The following is a 19182-nucleotide window of genomic DNA, read 5'->3' on the forward strand; positions in this document are numbered from 1 at the left end:
GCTGAGCGCTCATCTTGGTTGGTTCTTCTAATGCTAATTCTATTACCACTGCTGGGGTGGGTTAAGATAGTCAAAGATCATTTGATGTTCCTCCCACTGAGAGATGAGAGTCTGTCTTCCCTCCTTTTGACTTTAGGCTGGGTTCAAGGACTTGAACAATAAAACATGGTGGAATCAGAGGGATTTCCTTAACAGAATCACAAGGTGCCTTGCTGTTTTCATTCCTGCCTTTCAGGGTTCTCATTCAGAGGAAGCCTCAGAGCCACTAGAGGAAACTGTGGAGGAGAGAAGGTGAGAAGGAGACAGAAAGAAGCAGACAGACAGACAGACAGACAGACAGAGAAACGCTGGGCAAGTCCCAGTTGTTCCAGCTCTGGATGAAACCCCAGACATTATATGAAGCAGAGCCAGCTTAGTGCAAGTTTCATACTTGAGAGCAAAAAGAATGATTGTTGTCTTTTCAGCTGCTAACTTATAGCACCGAGTGTGAGGTGAGATCTCTGACTTCTTTAGGGATTCATGTTCACCCTGTGCATGCAGAGAAGAGTAATTTCATTCTGATCTCTACAGCCAACACTGTGGTCCTTGAATTCCTTAGTAGTCTTTGACATTATTGTGGACCCCAAAGAGCTTTTATTTAAAAGGGTTCTATTTGCCATGTTAAAAATTAAAATATTTACTTATTACTTTATTTTAAAATAACAATAAAACCCCTAAATGTTAACAGTCAACATATATCAATGAAAATATTTCCAGACAAAAAAGTATTGAGTGCCATTATTTTATATTTTTTTGCAAATTTCTTTAATATTGGACTCCATAGAACTTTAGGTTTTATATATGCTTCTATATTTATTTTTATTTTATTGTAAATATGATATACAGAGTAGTTACAGTTACAAAAGTAAGGTAATGAGTACATTTCTTTTTGAACAGTGTATGCTTCTATACTTAAGTCATTACAATGTCATATCATGGAAAGTCTAGAAGATTTCTCTGTACACTCAAGTGAGCAGGGAGAATGAGCAGGATAAAAATGTATTATTAGGAAGTGTCTCTGACCAAGATGCATCATACAGACAAAGGTACATGCTAAACTAAAATCTTTATATAACTATTTGAAGCTAGTATAATAAAAATAGTAAATATTTTGGGGAAAAAAGCGTATTTTGTATGAAAATGGTTTTAACCTCATAAATACCCCCCAAAATGTTAAGAACTTCCAGGGGTCCCAGGACCGTACTTTGACAACTGCTGCTTCACAGAAATGCTGTGGAGGCCCATGGGGTGATGCACATCTGTAATCCCAGCTACATATGTAATCCCAGCTACTTTATGGGCAAGGTAGGAGAATCACTGTTGGAGGCTAAAGCAGCAAACAGCTAAGGGCATGGCTCAAGCAGCAGAGTGCCTGCCTAGCAAATGTGAGGCCCTGAGTTGACTCTCTAGTACCGCACCTCAAAAATACCATGGACAAGTCATCTATGTTTATTCCTTTGGAACTAGAGACACACGATTTCAGAAACTATTCAATGCCCTTCTTCTGTTAGTGTTTCTCATGTAAGTCTTTTATCTGACTAAGACCCCTGTGCTACTCAACTCACAGATGGGCAGTCTTAGGGCTGTCTTAGGGCTCCATTAAAAGCTGGCCTTGGTTGGTCAGAGATGGTAGTCACAAGATGGATCTCTCAGGGACAAGAAGGCAGAGAAAGCTTGCAAACGTATTCAGGATGTCCATAGTTCTTTTCTGCAGTTGTGGTTTACTTGTACCTTGCTGGTGCTGGGTGTGAAACCAGGGCCTGGAACATATCTAGCACACACTTTAACCATCAAACTGCAGCCTGGTGCAGCTCCTTCACCTTGAGAGAACACTTCCTTCTTGTCTCATAGACAAAGAAAGGTCTAATGAGTAGCAAAAGACTTGAGGCAACTCTTACTGCCTCCAGCTTTCAGCAATTAGATAGAATTCTTCTCCTATTGTAAACTATACTACGAGACCATTGTATGCTTGTTTACTTTAATTAAGTTATTGAAAATCAGAAATGATATCATATCTAGCCTTTCCTAGCAATATAGAGATTTCCCAGAAACTTCTAGCTGCATGTTTTTGGTAATTGCATTGTGCTAATCAACTAAAATGGCCTAGTAGAAATGTTAATAAACAAACATAATCATGGGCATAATCCTAGACACAGTCCATTGCCAAGGACCCAGAGAAGTCGTTGGATCCATCCCTCTGTCTCTGGCTGCTTCTCTTCCAAACAACTTTAACACAAATAATATCAGAAAATCTGTCCTCTACTGGTCACTCTTCTTTTTTTCTTTTTGGGCATCCTATCCGCACCAAAAAATGACAATGAGAATAAGTTATTTTACAAAATACTAAAGAAGATTGTGAATTTTGTGAAATTTGAAAGAAGATTTAACTTACCAAAATAAATCCAATTATCTCTGAAAATGAGGCAGAAAAAGATATTTGATCAAATATAGGCAAGCCTACTAAATCTATGTACATTGAATAAGATTCCAGATTGTTGTTGTTGTTTTGGTCAGTCTTGAAGCTTGAACTTTGGATCTAGATGCTGTTCCTAAGTTCCCTTAGCTCAAGGCTAGACTGTATCACTTTGAGCCATAGTGCCACTTGGTTTTCTGGTGGTTAATTGGAGATAAGAGTCTCACTGACTTTCCTGCCCAGCTGGCTACAAACCATGATGCTCTCAGATTGGGAGCCTCCTGAGTAGCTTGGATTACAGGCATGAACCACCAACACCTGGCTGATTCCAGATCCTTGATGGCTGAGGTAGAGGATTTTTTTAAAAACTTATATGTTTGTTTGTTTGATTTTTAGCCAGAGTCTTGCTATGTATCTCAGGCTGGTCTTAAACCCGGATCCTCCTGCCTCAGCCTCCCAAATGCTGGGATTACAACTTGATATCATCATCAGGATTTATTTTTAAAATGTGTTAATAGGCACATTTTTTAAATGTCTTATTGGACATTTTTTCAGCATGTTCCATTAGGAGCTAAATATGTTTTGAGGAATTTAAAGGTATTATTAGAACAGATATATAGACTACAAAAGCTGGCTAACACTTATCTTGGGAGCAAGGTATCCATTTTGCTACCTTTAGGACTTTTGTGCACTTAGATGATGGCCTTTAATTTGACTTTGTGGAATTTTCTAAAAAAGAAATTCTTGTGTTTTTCTCAAGAATTCCCAAAGTAATAGACCAGTCTTCTTGGGAACTCCAGTTCGGACAATAGAAACCATTTGTTTAAATGCTTGTCTTTGGATCAGAGCTTAGACACAATGTTAAAGATGGATTACTCTCTCTCTAGCTCACGGGGCATGTGGAGAGATGGGCTGTGCTTCTTCCTCCCTGGGACATTTATTGGAACAAAGCAGGATTTGTTCCCTCCCAGGTTCTGTGTAGTGCACAGGTATTTATAGCTGGTCCAGTCAGGCCTGACATTAAATCTAATTAATCTAATACACAGCCAACTCCAATCTCATCTCTGAGCTATCCTACTTGGGAGATACGATGTGAGCTGGTCATGGAAGACTGTGTCCCTCCCCAGACTCAGTATCTCCTCCAGTCTGTGGGACTTCTGTTCGGACAAAGGTTCCCTCAGGGCTGGATCTGGAGAAGAGCAACAGCTCCTTAGACTTTTATGAATGTCTAGCTGAGACAGATACCTAGACTAAAAGTCATAGGGGATCCTGGACAGGTGACAGTGGCAGTTGGGAACACGACAGGTAGAGTTCTGGGAAAGATGAGTTCTTAGTCATGACACCAAAAGCCTGACAATTTAAAAACTTGTACTCTGCTGGGCACTGGTGACTCATGCTTGTGATCCTAGCTACTCTGGAGGCTGAGATCTGAGGGTCACAGTTCAAAGCCAGCCTGGGCAGGAAAGTTCATGAGACTCATATCTCCAAGTAAATACCAGAAAACTGGAAGTAGAGCTGTGGCTCAAAGTAGCAGAAGCACTAGTCTTGAGCAAAAGAGCTCAGGAATAGTGTCCAGGCCCAAAGTTCAAGCCCCATGACTGACAAAAAAAAAAAAAAAAGTATATTCCATCAAATGGAGACTCTGTAAGACAAGATACAGATAGGGAAAAATACTTGAAACCCACATAACTAATCAAGGTCCTTTATCTGGAATAAGGACTGCTCAAAACTCCATGGTATTAAAACAAAAAAAATCAGTTACAAGTGGGAAAAGATATTCCATTAAAGAGGAGATGCACAGGGTAAATAAGCATATTAACATTGTTAGCCATCTGGGAAATTCTAATTGAACCCATACTGAAAGTCAGGTGTGGTGAAATCCCAGCACTCAGGAAGCTGAGGTAGGTGTGAAGTGTGTGAGGTGTGAGGTAGGTGTGGGTGTGAAGCTAGCCTGGGCTACCGTCAAGACTCTAGCTCAAACAGAGAAGAGGGGACAGAGAGAGAGAGACAGACAGACACACACACACACACACACAGACAGAGAGAGAGAGAGCATATAGTGAGATATTTGTGTGCCTACAAGAATAACTTAAAACCATTGTATTTTAACAGGAAATGACAGTGTCTATAGTAGTAGATATGCTAGGTACACAGATAATATCATTATTCATTGGATACATGTATTGGAAGGCCAATATACAATATACAGTACCCAATATACAATTATTATGTGCCAATAAGAATAAAAAAATATATTTTATCCCTTTACTCTGGTCATTTTTGAAAGTTATATCTGAATTCTGACCCTCATCTCTGTGAAGATAAGTCCTTAAGCTTTGTGCCAGATCTGACACATTTAACACCAACTTTCTACTTTTGTTGTTGTTGCTGCTGCTGCTGCTATTTCCTGAGTCAGATTCTTGCCTATAGCTTAGGCTGGACTCATAATTCTCCTGCCTCTACTTCTCAGCAGCGGAGACTACAAGCATACACCACCATGCTGGGTTTCGCATCCCACCTTTGGTCTTGAGTGCTGAGAGAGGACTCTATCATCTAAGCCTTCTTCACTTCTCACTGATTATGTAATTTTGGAAAAATTAGCTAAGTTCTGTAAACTTACGAGTTTTCTTGTACAAAATGAAAAGAAGATGGAGACTAGGATTCAGACTCCCATCAATCCAGCTCTGACGACCCCAGTGGGAAAGTGTACCTGTTTGCCAGCCCCACAATGCCTCTGGAGCCATTGATTGACCCAGCTTGGGTTTGAGGCCAATCTTAAACACATCACTATGGCCAGGAAGGTGCATATTGTCATTGGCCAAGATTGGGTCATGTGCCTGCTGCTGGAGCTGGGATAGGACAAATCCACCTAACTATAGGGACCCATGTCATTCTTGAATGTTGAGTGAATGCTGGGAGAGACCAAAAACAAAACACATCAACTGTCTTCACAGGGGCTAACATCATCTCCTTTTACCTCAGAGGGGTTTTATGAGATTAAATGATAATGTGTAGAGAGTGGTCTGCACAAGCCTGGCACATTACAAGCATTCCACATTAGCTGTTATATCACTTAGTCTTTGTAGACTGAATGTAAAGTTTCAGGAGTACCCATTCTGAGTGGATGGCATTTCATGCATTTAGTGTAAAACCTTAGAAGGATGGCAACTCACTCACATATGAGAAAGCTGGGTTGAGAAGGATTCTCAAGCTAAATCTCTGCCCACCAGGAAGTAGTGCTAGGCCCAATTAAGAAAGCCTCTTGACTCCTCAAAAGGCTCCACATAGAGCTCCCCTATGACCCAGCAATCCCACTATTGGGCGTTTACCCAAATGATCACAAACAAGACCATACTAAAGCTACCAGCACAACTATGTTTATTGTAGCATTATTTACCATAGCTAGGATATGGAACCAACCCAGATGCCCCTCAGTAGATGAATGGATCAAGAAAATGTATATATATAAATTAGATATAAAAGTATATATATATATATATATATAAATTAGAAAGAATGACATTGCCTCATTTTTTAGGAAATTGAAAGACTTGGAAAAAATTATATTAAGTGAAGTAAGCCAGGCCCAAAGAAACATAGGCTCCATGATTTCCCTTATTTGCAATAACTAGTATATGTCTAGGACAAGCAGAAAAGGTCAAAAACTATGTACATATGACCAGATAAGATGATGTTAAGTGAACTGAATCTCAAGATAGGAACACAAATATCTTTTTTCTTTCTTGCTATTGTTTCTAACGTATAATGTATCATGTGATTTTTTGTTGTTGTTGTTTCTTTGAATGTTCCTCCCCCATGGTATAACCCCTGTTTTCACTGTATTTAATGTCAGTGCCCTGCATCTTGTATATACACTTCTCTAATTCGGGGAGGGAAGGGAAAAAACAAAATGCTTAAATAAGGATACAGATTGATCCATTGCAACAATGAGTTGTACAAAACACTATGTTGAAAACAAACTTTACAACTTCAGAGGGTAGTTGTGGAGGTGGGAGGCTCAAAGGGATGGTAGTGGGAAAACAAAGGAGGAGACAATAATGTTCAATAGGAAATGTACTCATTACCTTACTCATGTAACTGTAACCCTTCTATACAGCATTTTGACGATAAAAATGTACAAAAAACATACAAAATGAACCCCAAGATAGGTACATAAGTGGTTTTTTTTCTTGCTATTGTTTTTTTAATGTTTTTTTATAATGTACTATGTGATTATTTTGTTTCTTTGCTATGTTCCTCCTCCATAATATAACCCCTGTTTTCACTGTATTTGATTCTGGTGCCCTGTATCTTGTATATACATTTTTCTAATTTGGGGAGGGGAAGGGAAAAAACAAAATGCTTGAACAGGGATACAGGTTGACCCATTGTAACAATGAGATGTACAAGACACTATGTTGAACATGAACTTTATAACTTCGGGCACAGGGGGGTTGGGGGGAGCAGAGAGAGGAGTTGGGGAGGTGGGGAGGGAAGGGATGGTAGGGGAGAAATAAAAGTGGGGGTAACAGTGCTGGATAGAAAATGTACTCATTACCTTACTCATGTAACTTTAACCCCTCTGTACAGTATCTTTACAATAAAAAATATATATTAAAAAAGAAAGCCTCCTGATTCCAGATGCTGGTGGCTCATGCCTATAATCCTAGCCACTCAGGAGGCTGAGATCTAAGGACCACAGTTCGAAGCTTATCTCCAATAAGCTAACTCAGAAAAAGGAAGAAGTGGCGCTGTGGCTCAAATGTTAGAGCCCTAGCCTTGAGAAAAGGAAGCTCAGGGACAGCACCCAAGCCTCAGGGCTGCCATATACACACAAAAAACAAAGTGCTTCCTGAGCAGGGATCAATAGTTGACAGTTATTATCCTACTTACTCGGGAAGTGGAGACCTGAGCATCACAGTTCCAGGCCAGCCTGAGCAGACAAATCCACAAGAATCTTCTCTCCAAATAACCAGCAAAAAGTTGGAAGTGAGAGTATGGCTCAAGTGGTTGAGACTAATTATAAGTGGAAAAGGTGAACAGGAGCATGAGGCCCTGAGTTCAAGCCCCAGCACTGGCACAATAAAAAGGAGAGGAGAGGAGAGGGGAATGGAGGGGAGAGGAGGGGATCCAGACCTTTAAGTTGCACACTTTCAATCTCTATTCTAGAAAAATACCTGGCACATAAAGGTATTTCGCCTTTTTGTGTAACTTTAGGTTGCTGAGTTGTTAAAATAGTTAACATACATTCCACACATATTAGTTAGACTAAAATATGCATAGTGTGAGAGAGTATGAGCAAACTGACTTCTGTGAAGTCAGTGCCAACACATAGTAGAAGCTCAGTCAATATTTTCCCACATTTAACTAAAAATAATTATGCTGAAATTCTTCCTAGGGAACCCAGGAGATATTGGTAAAATTAAACCACGAGGAACTTGAGTAGTGTTAATGTTTTGTTCATAGACCTCATGTATTTCCGCATATATTTCATGGCATTTATATTAAATTCATAAATAAAATATTGCTCTGTTTGTGTGAACTCAATAACACGTTTTTAAGATAACAATAAAAATGTCCTGTTGCCCTCTGATATATTTACTGTAATTTCACTGATTTCTTAGCTTTTTTAAGACTTCATGAAAGAACTCCTCAAGGTGGCAAGTTAGTGACAACAACTGTGGCTTGGCCAAATGGACATGGAGAAGGCTCAGGTGGTGGAAATGCAAAGGTCACCTGACTACAACACACAGCTGTTCTCTGGATGTACCACATCAGCCCCTCGTGTGAAATGACACCATTGCACATGCTCTCAACGGGCATGCTGTGGATTCAGCACACCTTAGAATCAAGGCATCACTCCAGATGGGATGACTTGGCTTTGGCAATTAGAGAACAATGGATAAAAGGGCCACAGGACAATTACACAGTGTAATGCTGTCAACTGTATGGTTTTGAAGCTACATGTATATAAGTTCCAATCTCAGCTTCACCAGAAGTTTTGGTAGCTACCTCATCTCTCCAAGTCTCATTTGCTTTGTCTGTGATGTGATAGGAAGGTGAAAAATAATGGCAAACTCATAGAGAGCTGTGAGGGTAAAGGAGAGGCTAGTCAACATTCTTAGTGAACAATAGCTATTGCTGTCATTGTTGGTTTGATTTTAAGTCCAGCTCATAGCAAGTTAGTTGGCAATGAATCATAAGTTGAATTAAAGCTTGTAGCTTAAAGTAATGTAGGTATGTGTGTGTATGCACAAACATATAATATTACAGGTTATGCTATTGTAATATGACACTGCTGTAATAGTCTCCAGAATCTCATCCAAGAGTTTTTGGAGTTTATCCCCATTGATGAATTGTACACATACCCTCTCTGGGGTAATAAATGCTTTCTTCTAAATGAGCTACTACACATTCTGGGCAGATCATTTATAAGGTATCCATAAATCCAGCCCACCTTCTGACAATAGAAAACATACAACACACACACACATTAACATCCACAGATTTCTTTTTGTATCACAGAACAAACTAACTTCTGAATTGGCCCATTTACTTTTATCATCATGTTATGTGGAAGTCGGGTACAGAGCCCCCCCATTCAACCATTGCCCTCTTTGCCATTAGAACTGAGACTGCACTCAAGACTCCCTAAAGGTTTTAGGCCAAAATTATTCAAATAGAAAGAAGCTGTACTTCTTGAAAGCTTAGCAGTCCTCTAGCAAATTAAAAGAGGACCCTGAAATTTAAGTTCTGGAAGAAATTCTGTTCAACTGAGGTAAAACTGTGCTCAATAAAATGAAACTAAACTCATTCCTCAGGCAATTGACATTTATGACTTATAATGTACCCTTGTAGTGACACCTGGGAGGAAAGTGGTAAAGACTGGGCCACATTTTTGCTGAATCGATGTCCAGCTAGACCTACCCACCAGAGAAGGCTTCCTGTGTACCAATTTTTACGCATAACTTGATATGATCCTCATGACAACCTATGATTGTAATTGACCCCAGGTGACAAAAGAAGAAACTGAGGCCCAAAGATGGCATATGTCCAAGATCACATGTCACAAGAGCAGCACTTAGTAATCTCACACTTTGCTATGACATTTACTATACAAGGCAGATTAAACTATATGCTATTTCTCTAATAAATGAGAGAAACTTTCATTATAGTTTAGTATTGTGCTACTAATATTTCCACCAAATTTCTAATTCTGATCTTTTTTAATTTAAGATTTACTTACAATTTAATTTTCATCTTACTAGGTAATTTATTAAGTTTACATATCATCATGTCTTGTGGTAGGTGAAAATAATGGCCCCCAAAGAGGTCTTACTCCCTGCAACCAACAAATGTGAATTTGTAGGGAAAAGTATCTTTGCAGATGTGTTTAAGGTAAAGATCTTGAGATGAGTGATTATCCCTATCCAGATAAGCCTAATGCAGCCATGATCATGATTAAAGAAAGGCTGGGGGCAATAGAGAGAAGAGGAGGCATAATCATGGAGGCAGACCTCATAGTGATAGTACCACAGATCAGCAAAAATGGCAGCAGCCACAGGAAGCAGGAAGAGACAAGGAGACATGGAGTGATAAAGATCCATGAGTGATACTGGTTTCCAATGTCTGGTCTCTGGAATTGTCAGAGAAAAAAAAACTCAGTTGTTGCAAAACAATGTGTTACAGCAGCCACAGAAAACTAATCTTGCTCTGTGTGTGTGTGTGTGTGTGTTCTCTTTCAAGAAGAGTGATTTCACAATAACACTTGGGATGGTTCAAAGGGGGAAATGAACAAGAGTAGGTTCAGGTAAGAATATAGAAATGGATGCATCTAAGCCTAAAAGGACAGATTTATAGGGAGAAGGAAACTTTGGATCTCAGAATCAGCCTACATGACTTGCCCATGGACCACTTCTAAAGTATGAAGACAGGACTGCCAAGACAATGCAGTGATTTATAGAAGATAACTATACCTCTAAATTCCAGAACAGGGTCACTTTAGTGAGACCTGTAAAGTCAGAGGAAAATCCTGATTGGGGAGGAAGGACAGGGATATGTGTTGTTACATAACAGATATAGAGTATTGTACATTTGAAAAAATTGGGCTGATAATTCAAACTTGGAATAGTTTTGTTTTAGATACATGTTTTGGTTATTTTGATAATAGTGTTTTTCCTTCTGAAAGTAAAATGACCATATTATCAATGTCCACCTCCTTCCCACTGAGGAAAATAATAACAGGATTCATTTATTTGCTTATTAGCAACATTTCCCCTTTTTATGTGTCATCTTAAATCAAGCATCTTAAATACTAAATATCTTCTCTCTCTTTCTAACTTATAGACACTCACCCAGCTAATTTTTCTTCACTTCAATCATCTTACCTGAATTATTTAAGCGGATTCTCTTCTAAACTCTACATATTTTGCTATTTTCAGAGCAAATTGCTTTTTTTTTTTAGCATATATCCATTTACTAGCAATGACTCTGAAGGATCATCAGCCCATTGCATCAAACAATAATACCCTATAGTGTTTGTGTAACCCAAACTAGTTCCAAGTTATACTTCCTCACACTAGTTTAAACATTTTAATTAAATCAGTCAACCAACCAATTGCTAACTTGATTGGTAACCATTCAATGAAAGCAGTCAGACAGATTGTCTGTGGACTTAGCCTGGATCTTTTTGTTAGCACAGCCATTTTGGTTTTCTCTACTTAATCTCATTAAGGACATCCCCCTCTCTCCACCTGCCATCTGACTTTCTAGGTTTCCCAGCCCAATGAATGTTTAGTTTTCTATTACATGTCCCCAGAAATATTTGTTCTGCCTTAATTCTTCTTGTTCTTTTCCATCTCTGTACTTAATATATTTTAATCCATTGTATTTTTCCACTTGTTGTTACTACTTTTTATTTGGGCTTCCAGTTGAGAGTTGTTTTTTTCTTTTCATTTGTGTATTAGACATACATACCATCCTTGTATGTTAGGGCATTGTGATAGCCCTATGTTGGCCTCCTTTTATTTTTCCTCCCTGATTCTGGGGATGGTCGAAGGCCTTGTGTCTAATCAGTCATTTACATCAGCATGTCCCAAATGACCAAGAGACGAGGCTGGAAGAGATTAGCATGGTAATCTCATTCTGATGGATAAAATTAGCAAAGATATTCCCCACAAATGGAGAGCTGCCATTGGCGAACTGCTGTGCTTAGAATCAATTACTAAATTACTTTGAGCTCTAAGTTGACATTAACAGAAAAAAATTGCCATCGACCGAAGGGAAATAAGATAAAAAATATGCGATCATTAAATCTCTCACTACTATTCACGAATGTGACTCACAAGAATGGTACACAAAATAGGGCAGAATTTAATTTTTAACAGTGCCCCCTGTCAACATTTCATCTGAGCTTCTCTGTGGCCTGTGAGCCTGCCCTGGCCTTTCCCATTTATTTACAAGGGAAAGAGAAGCAGGGAGAGGAAGGCTGGGACCACGTGTCCACTTTCCCTAGGCTCCAGCTAGCTCAGGAGCCCCAGGGGCACTTTCTGATGCCAGGCAGGGCCTGGTGGGCTGCTGTCTGGGCCCAAAGGGGAGCCACATCAGAAAAGGCATGATGCATCCCCAGTGCCTCCTCCTGATCTACCCTAACAATACCAGTTACGGCCATCTCTCTTCTCAGCTTCCACCTAGCCTGCCAGGGAAAGGGTACCTACAAACATTTCCTCAGTCCCCATTGGCATCCTCAGCTTTCCTGGAAGTTGCTTAACCTGAACAACCTTCCAAATTAATACAAACACCTCCATTTAAAAAAAAAAGACAAAAAAATTCAGAAACACAGCTTTGTCTTCATGGAGAGACTGAAATGATGGGGACTAACTAAGAAATTAGCCCCTGTGAGGGCACAAGCTTTAAAATCGCTTCTTTTTAGCCTGGGCTTGGGGAATCCCAGTGGCATAGTAATTGTTAATATTATTAGCACAGTATACATATCAGCTGTTGAGATATTATGAGGATTTGAATTCAGTCTCTGTTGGGGGAGTCAGGGTCAACATCATTAGCCATAGATCTTGTCTCAGTTTCCATATAGATGCCTTGGGGCAAGTGTCTGCTAGATACATCTCTATGGATGGGTAGCTCCATAGGACCTACAAAGCTCCATCACACACATCACTGATAGACAACAAGCTTTTGTTTATCTGAAGGTTTACTGGAATTAACGTATTAGTGTCAACTTGACACAATAACTTTTGTCTCCTATGTAGTAGATCATTTTGATGGTTTTATTGATGGAGTGTGGTGTCTCATGTAAATAGCAGGCGAAGTTGAATTTAGATAAAGTCTGGCACGTTTTTCTTAAGAGGAAAAAATAGAAAAGCTGTTTGCAAACGCACCCTTGACAAGACACCTTCTGCAGTCTTATGGATATTACAATAGTAATTGTGATATTAATAATCCTAATTACGAGGCAGAGTTGTAATTGAAATGTATGCAGTTCCGTGGTTGGCAAATGAATCTTTAAGAGGACACGTTCTGTGCTCTTACAGATATTACAACCAAATTGTGATATTAATAACAATGATTGGAAGGGAGATTTGTAAGTGAAATGTAAGCAATCCATTCTTAAATTAAACTTGGAACACAAAACCATTAAAGGGAAATTAGAAACTAAGGCTGTGTTGTTAAGGGTGACACGAATTTCATGCAAAAATTGCCTATAAAAATGGCAGAGAAATAAAATGAGTGGGAGTTTATATATTTACATGGCATTTTAAATGACTGTACATAAAATTTATTCAAAGGCTAAGTTCTAATTTTTTTGCAGGGTCGGGGGGGGGAGAAGGTTAAAAATGAAATGAGCCTTGAGTGATTATTTATAGTAAACACCATCAACATTCAATCAAAGAGAGCTGTACACACAGCTGATTTTGAGATTTGGGTAAAGCAAATCTAAGATAATTAGCCATGAGCAGTGTTGGTGAGTCAAATAATTTCTAGAAATCCTACATCACCTTAAGTTTTTGTTGTTGCTTTTTCCTGAGATTCTATACTAAAATTAACAACTAGAGTTTCTTAAACCCAACTGCTAGAGAAACTGCTTCCAGGAAAAATGACAGCATTTGTTTTTTTTTTTTTTGGTCAGTCATGGGGCTTGAACTCAGGGCCTGGGTGCTGTCTTTGAGCTTTTACGCTCAAGACTAGCACTCTACCACTATAAGCCACAATGCTACTTCTGGTTTTCTGGTGGTTAACTGGAGATAAGAGTCTCATGGACTTTCCTTTGAACCATGATCCTCAGATCTCAGCCTCCTGAGTAGCTAGGACTATAGGCATGAGCCACCAGTGCCCAGCTGATTTGTTGGGGTTTTTTGGTCATGGGGCTTGAATGCTCAGCCTGGGCACTGTCCCTAAGCCCTTCAGCTCAAGGCAAGTGCTCTACCACTTAAGCCACAGTGACACTTCTGGTTTTCTGGTGGTTTATTGGAGATAAGAGTTTCGCAGACTTTCCTGCCCAGGCTGGCTTTGAACCATGATCCTCAGATCTCAGCCTCTTGAGTAGCTAGGATTACAGGTGTGAGCCACCAGCGCCCAGCCCAGCTGATCTTTTAAAGAAAAACTAGTTTGATGTTTGAGAGTTAAAGAATTTCTCAAGGGAATAAAAAAAATGAAACAGACACTTAACAAACAAGTATTAGACTCTAACATCATTTTCTTCTATTGAAGAAGTTTTTCCAATCCCTATGACATATTTTACTGAATTGAATTCAGTAGTGTACACTCTGGGACCTGCCAAGTGGAGTAATTATTTTTTAGACTTCATCAGTGGTGTTTCCTAAAGACTGAAATTAGCCATATTAGGCTGGTTTCAGGCGAGAGGTATTTTTTTGATTCTTCTTAATAGAATTTACTATCAAACCATCCTGGGTTATATTCCTATTTTTCAGACCTTCCATTCTCACGCCCACCACATTCCCTGGGCTGTAATTACACTGTACAGTACTGGAAACAACAGCCCCAGATCACATAGTCATGTGGGTACCATTGGAAGACTTCCAGAATTGCTCTTGGCTCTTCTGGGCTCTGAAGTTTGAAAATGAGAATGTCAATGGAAGTTATTGTCACGATAAAGGAACGTGCCATTGGCTCACCTGCAAATGTCAAAACAGCTTCTGTATAGCTATATACTCCTCAGAACAAACAGATCTCAACCTCCTGAGTAACTAGGACTACAGGTGTAAGACATCTAATGGCTAATTATCCATATTAAGGATCATAGGTTGCCAGACATTGGTGTCTCACGCCTGTAATTCTAGCTACTCAGGAGGCTGAGATCTGAGGATCTCGGTTCAAAGCCAGCCTGGGCAGGAAAGTCTGTGAAACTCTTATCTCCAATAAACCACCAGAAAACCAGAAGTGGTGCTGTGGCTCAAGTGGTAGAGTGCTAGCCTTGAGCTGAAGAACTGAGGCCCAGATTTGAAGCCCCACGACTGACAAAAAAGAAAGGATCACAACTCAAAGCAAGTCCACACAGGAATATCCATGAGATGCTTAAAGAGAAAAAAAAAGCTGGAAGTGTATTTGTGGCTCAAATGGTAGAGCACTAGTCTTGTGTGAATAAACTAGTGCCCAGGCCCTGAGTTTAAACCCCAGTATTAGCACACACACACACACACACACACACACACACCTGTCACAAACAAAAACATCATAAATGCATTCTGTGCCTCCTATACCCCTTTCTCCAGCTAGATTCTGACTGGAGCAGCAGTCACATAAGGGTTTCTGCAGGCCCCAGTATCCTTCAAACAAACAAATTAGGCTTAACACTAAGGAACGGGGACAAATAAAACCTTTGGGGAAGGGCATGGGAAGGGGTAACAAATTATCCACCCCGGCACAAATGAGCCATTTTACCAAAGCAGCAGATCTCCCAAACAGTCGGGAATGTTTTCAAAACAGGAGAGGCAAAGGGTTGCTCCACTTACTGAAGCTGACACTTGGGGCACGTGCACTGACTGGCCAGCACCATGGCTTTAATCCTCTCAGCAATTGTGTAAACCAGGGATTACCATCACCTTTTCTAGGCAGGAGAATAAGTTCTGCCTAGTAATACCTAGTAATACTATCCAACTTATGCAGATGCAAGGCAGAGTTGAAATCTTAACTCAGAGTTCAAAACAACTCTAATTTTAACCACACCTTTCTACCTCCTTCCTTGTGCCCTCCTGAGCTGGGGTTCATTTGGCCCACCTCACCCCACCCAGGGTGGCTCTGACATAGCCTGGGGGAAGAGCTGAAGAGTCTTCATTATTTGTGCAGCAGGGATCAGGCCGGCAGTCCAACAGCCTGCCCTTGGGCACATGTCTGAAGTTTCAGCCACACAGACCCCTAACTATCCCAGTCAATGGCTAAGGGTTTCTAAGGGTAGAAAGATCCAATCTCTCTAGGGGTGGAGATGGAAGAAGAGCCTCTTCTACCCCTTGTTAATGCTCCAGATTTTTCAGATGACAGAGCAAAGGAAAGGAGGAGAGAAAATTAGAGAAAGAGATAGAGAAAATCCCAGCAAATTAAGATATGATGATATTTCCCTTTAATGTCTGAAAGTTTTCTGATGGTTGGGTCCTTGTAATGTGTCCTGTGATTTGGAAAATAAAAACAACTTGGGCCACTGGGTGTCAGTGGCTCATGCCTGTAATCCTAGCTACTGAGGAGGCTCGGAATCTGAGTATCTTGGTTCAAAGCCAGCCAGGCAGGAAAGTCATTGAGACTCTTATTTCCAATAAACCACCAGAAAACCAGAAGTAATTCTGTGGCTCACCTTGAGCTGAAGTGCTGAGGGGCAGCACCCAGGCCCAGAGTTCGAGCCCCACAACCAACAAAAACAAAAACAAAACAACAACCAACCTGGGTCATTTTTCAAAAATGGCAATAAACAAATATAGAGAGAAGAAAACTACAGTTCTTCTCTTTTTCCTCTTTTGCAGTCTTGCTGTGTTCTGTAATTTCTGAGGAGTTGAATGCGGGGTCTAAGTCCGTTAAAAGGCTCTAGGACCTAATTTGCACCTGCTCTTCCTCACTTGTATGGTCATAGATTTCACTTTGCCCTCTACCTTACCACTGGGGTCCACACACATAGGAGGCCCTAATTTCAAGTGTGTGTGTGTGTGTGTGTGTGTGTGTGTGTGTGTGTGTGTGTGTGTGTGTGTGTGTGCTGATGCTGGGCTTGAACTCGTGGCCTAAGGCATTGTCCCTGAGATTCTTGCTCAAGGCTAGCACTGTATTACTTGAACCACAGCTCCACTTCCAGCTTTTTGGTAGTTAATTGGAGATAAGTCTCGTGGACTTTCCCTCCCAGACTGGCTTTGAACTATGATCCTGAGAGCTCAGCTTCCTTAGTAATTAGGATTACAATTGTGAGCTACTAGCATCCAGCTTCAATATTGATAATTTCTCCTCTACTGCTCTTTATAACTCTGGTGTAAACAAGAACATGTAAGAAAGTGAAGTAAGTTATGGAACACTATTCAAACACTATTTTGACATTTCAGATGCTGAGAGTAGTATGTAACAATTTGGGTAAATGGTCAAAGCAGGAAGCTAAATATAGAGAACAATATGAAAAACTGAACATAAATTCTGAGTACAGCATATCCAAATGGAATGCAAAGTGGAATCTAGAGTCAGATAAAGCTGGCCTGGACTCTGCCTTACAAGCTGTTTGACTTTGGGTGATCAGTGCCTCTTCCTCAGCCTCCGCTAGTACAGCTGTTAGAATATTTCACTGGGCACACTGGATCATTCCTGTTATCCCAGCTATGCATAAGAGGATTGAAGTTCAAGGCCAGCTCCAGACAAAAAGCAAGATTCTATCTAAACAAAGTAAAGCAAAAGTGTCTGGAGACATAGCTCAAGAGGCAGAGTGCCTGCATAGAAAGCATAAGGCTGTGAATTCAAACTCCAGTACTGTAACTCTCTTTCAAAAAATTCTTATTTCCCCTCCTCATTTCATATTTTTCAAATATGGAATGTTTTTGGAGTCCAGTTAAGTGAGACAAAACCTGGGGAGAAAAAGCCTGCCTAGGAATTACAATTGCCAGTGGGGGCGGAAATATACCAATGGACCTGATCATACTTCTCCCATTCAACTACTCTTCATTGAGCCTTTCCTGTTCCAAGGAGCTGGGTCTCCAGACAGGGTCTTAGACTTGGGCCAAACACAACTTTGGTTTTTGATGCCCTGTCACCTAGAAAAAATGTACAGAAAATGTTTCATGGGGCAACCTCTGGGAAGTAGAAATAACTGGCTTGTTTGGTTTTACTTTTTTTTTTTTTGAGCATTCTTAGCTTTCCTATGTTTCCACAATAAAACATACTGTTTATTTAAAAATCAGGAAAAAATGTTACGGGAATTCTACCAGCTGTCAAATAATCAGTTCAAACAAATCTTATATTGATGGTTGGATATCAGTTACGCCAACTTGCCTTTAACCTTTCTTGTTCCTCTGAGATAGGCTCTCCCTGTTCTATGAGAACATTTCCTGTTCTATAAGAACACTTCCTGTTCTAAGGGATTGCTTCCTTGAAAATTTGGGGGCGTGCACTCACCCAGTCAGTAGCAATAGTAAGTCTTCTTTTCCTTCTTCTCTGCTGAAAAGGCACGATGAAGCCAAGCAATGTGGCTTGGGTTACTTTTGAGCATGGTCTTTTAAAAATAGAATTTATTTTACTTTTTGGCAGAACTGGGGTCTGAAATTAGAATCTTACACTTGGATGGCAATCTACCTCTTGAGCCATGTCCCCAGCCTTTTTTTCATTTTAGTTTTTGGATAGTCTTGGATTTTTGTCCAGGGCACCTGTCCTGGTGAGGAGTAATGAAGCAGTTCCACTCAGTAGGTCTACAACATGTGTTCTTTGAGAATGAGTAGCAAAACACAGAAGAACACTTAGGACCAGACAGATGATCAACCAGAAATAAGGGGCCAATTAAACCAAAGCAAGCTCTGAGGGAAGGGGAATATTGAAACCGATTTATTCCAATTACATATTCCTTTGCAGAGAAACACAAAGAAACACAGAGTATAATTTGGGACAGTCTCACTTTGATAAGCTGGAAGAATAAAAGAGTTTTCTATTTCAGCCTGAAACTGCTATAAGAGTAGTGCTGTAAGAGTAGTATGCACTGGCTACACATTTCCCAAGGAACACGATCATACATGGGATTGGGGGAGAGGGGCAATTAGTGGCCATGGAATCATCTACATACATCCATTTGGATAGATCAGCTTTTCCAACATTGCGACTGATGTACTTTGGAGAATAACATCTCACCCATTGCTGAGATGCATACAGTTTGTTCTTTTTGTTGTTGTTGTTCCCTTTATATATTCATGAAACTTGCTGTTCTCAAAGTAGATAAAAAAAATCATGGGGAAATGAATTATTTAGTGAGTTCCAATATTCAGATTTGTGGTTGTTCACTTCGAAACGGAATATAAATTTGGAGGCACATTTAAAATTTAACCAGAGGTCAGCACAGATGACTATGCAGGCGGAGCAGAGAGTGCTCAGGACGAGACCCAGATCTGCTCCGTGAAGCTTGCTCCTTTTTTTTTTCATTTTGTTCTTAAATAATTAAAACATTCAATCCTAGAATTCCTTTTCTTGCACCTTATTGTATCCTCTCATTAGCCAAGGTTGTGTGAGTGATACAAGTTTCTAGAATTGTGTTA

Source organism: Dipodomys ordii, unplaced genomic scaffold (genome assembly GCF_000151885.1).
Source record: "Dipodomys ordii isolate 6190 unplaced genomic scaffold, Dord_2.0 Scaffold8, whole genome shotgun sequence".
In the NCBI taxonomy this organism is placed as follows: Eukaryota; Metazoa; Chordata; class Mammalia; order Rodentia; family Heteromyidae; genus Dipodomys; species Dipodomys ordii.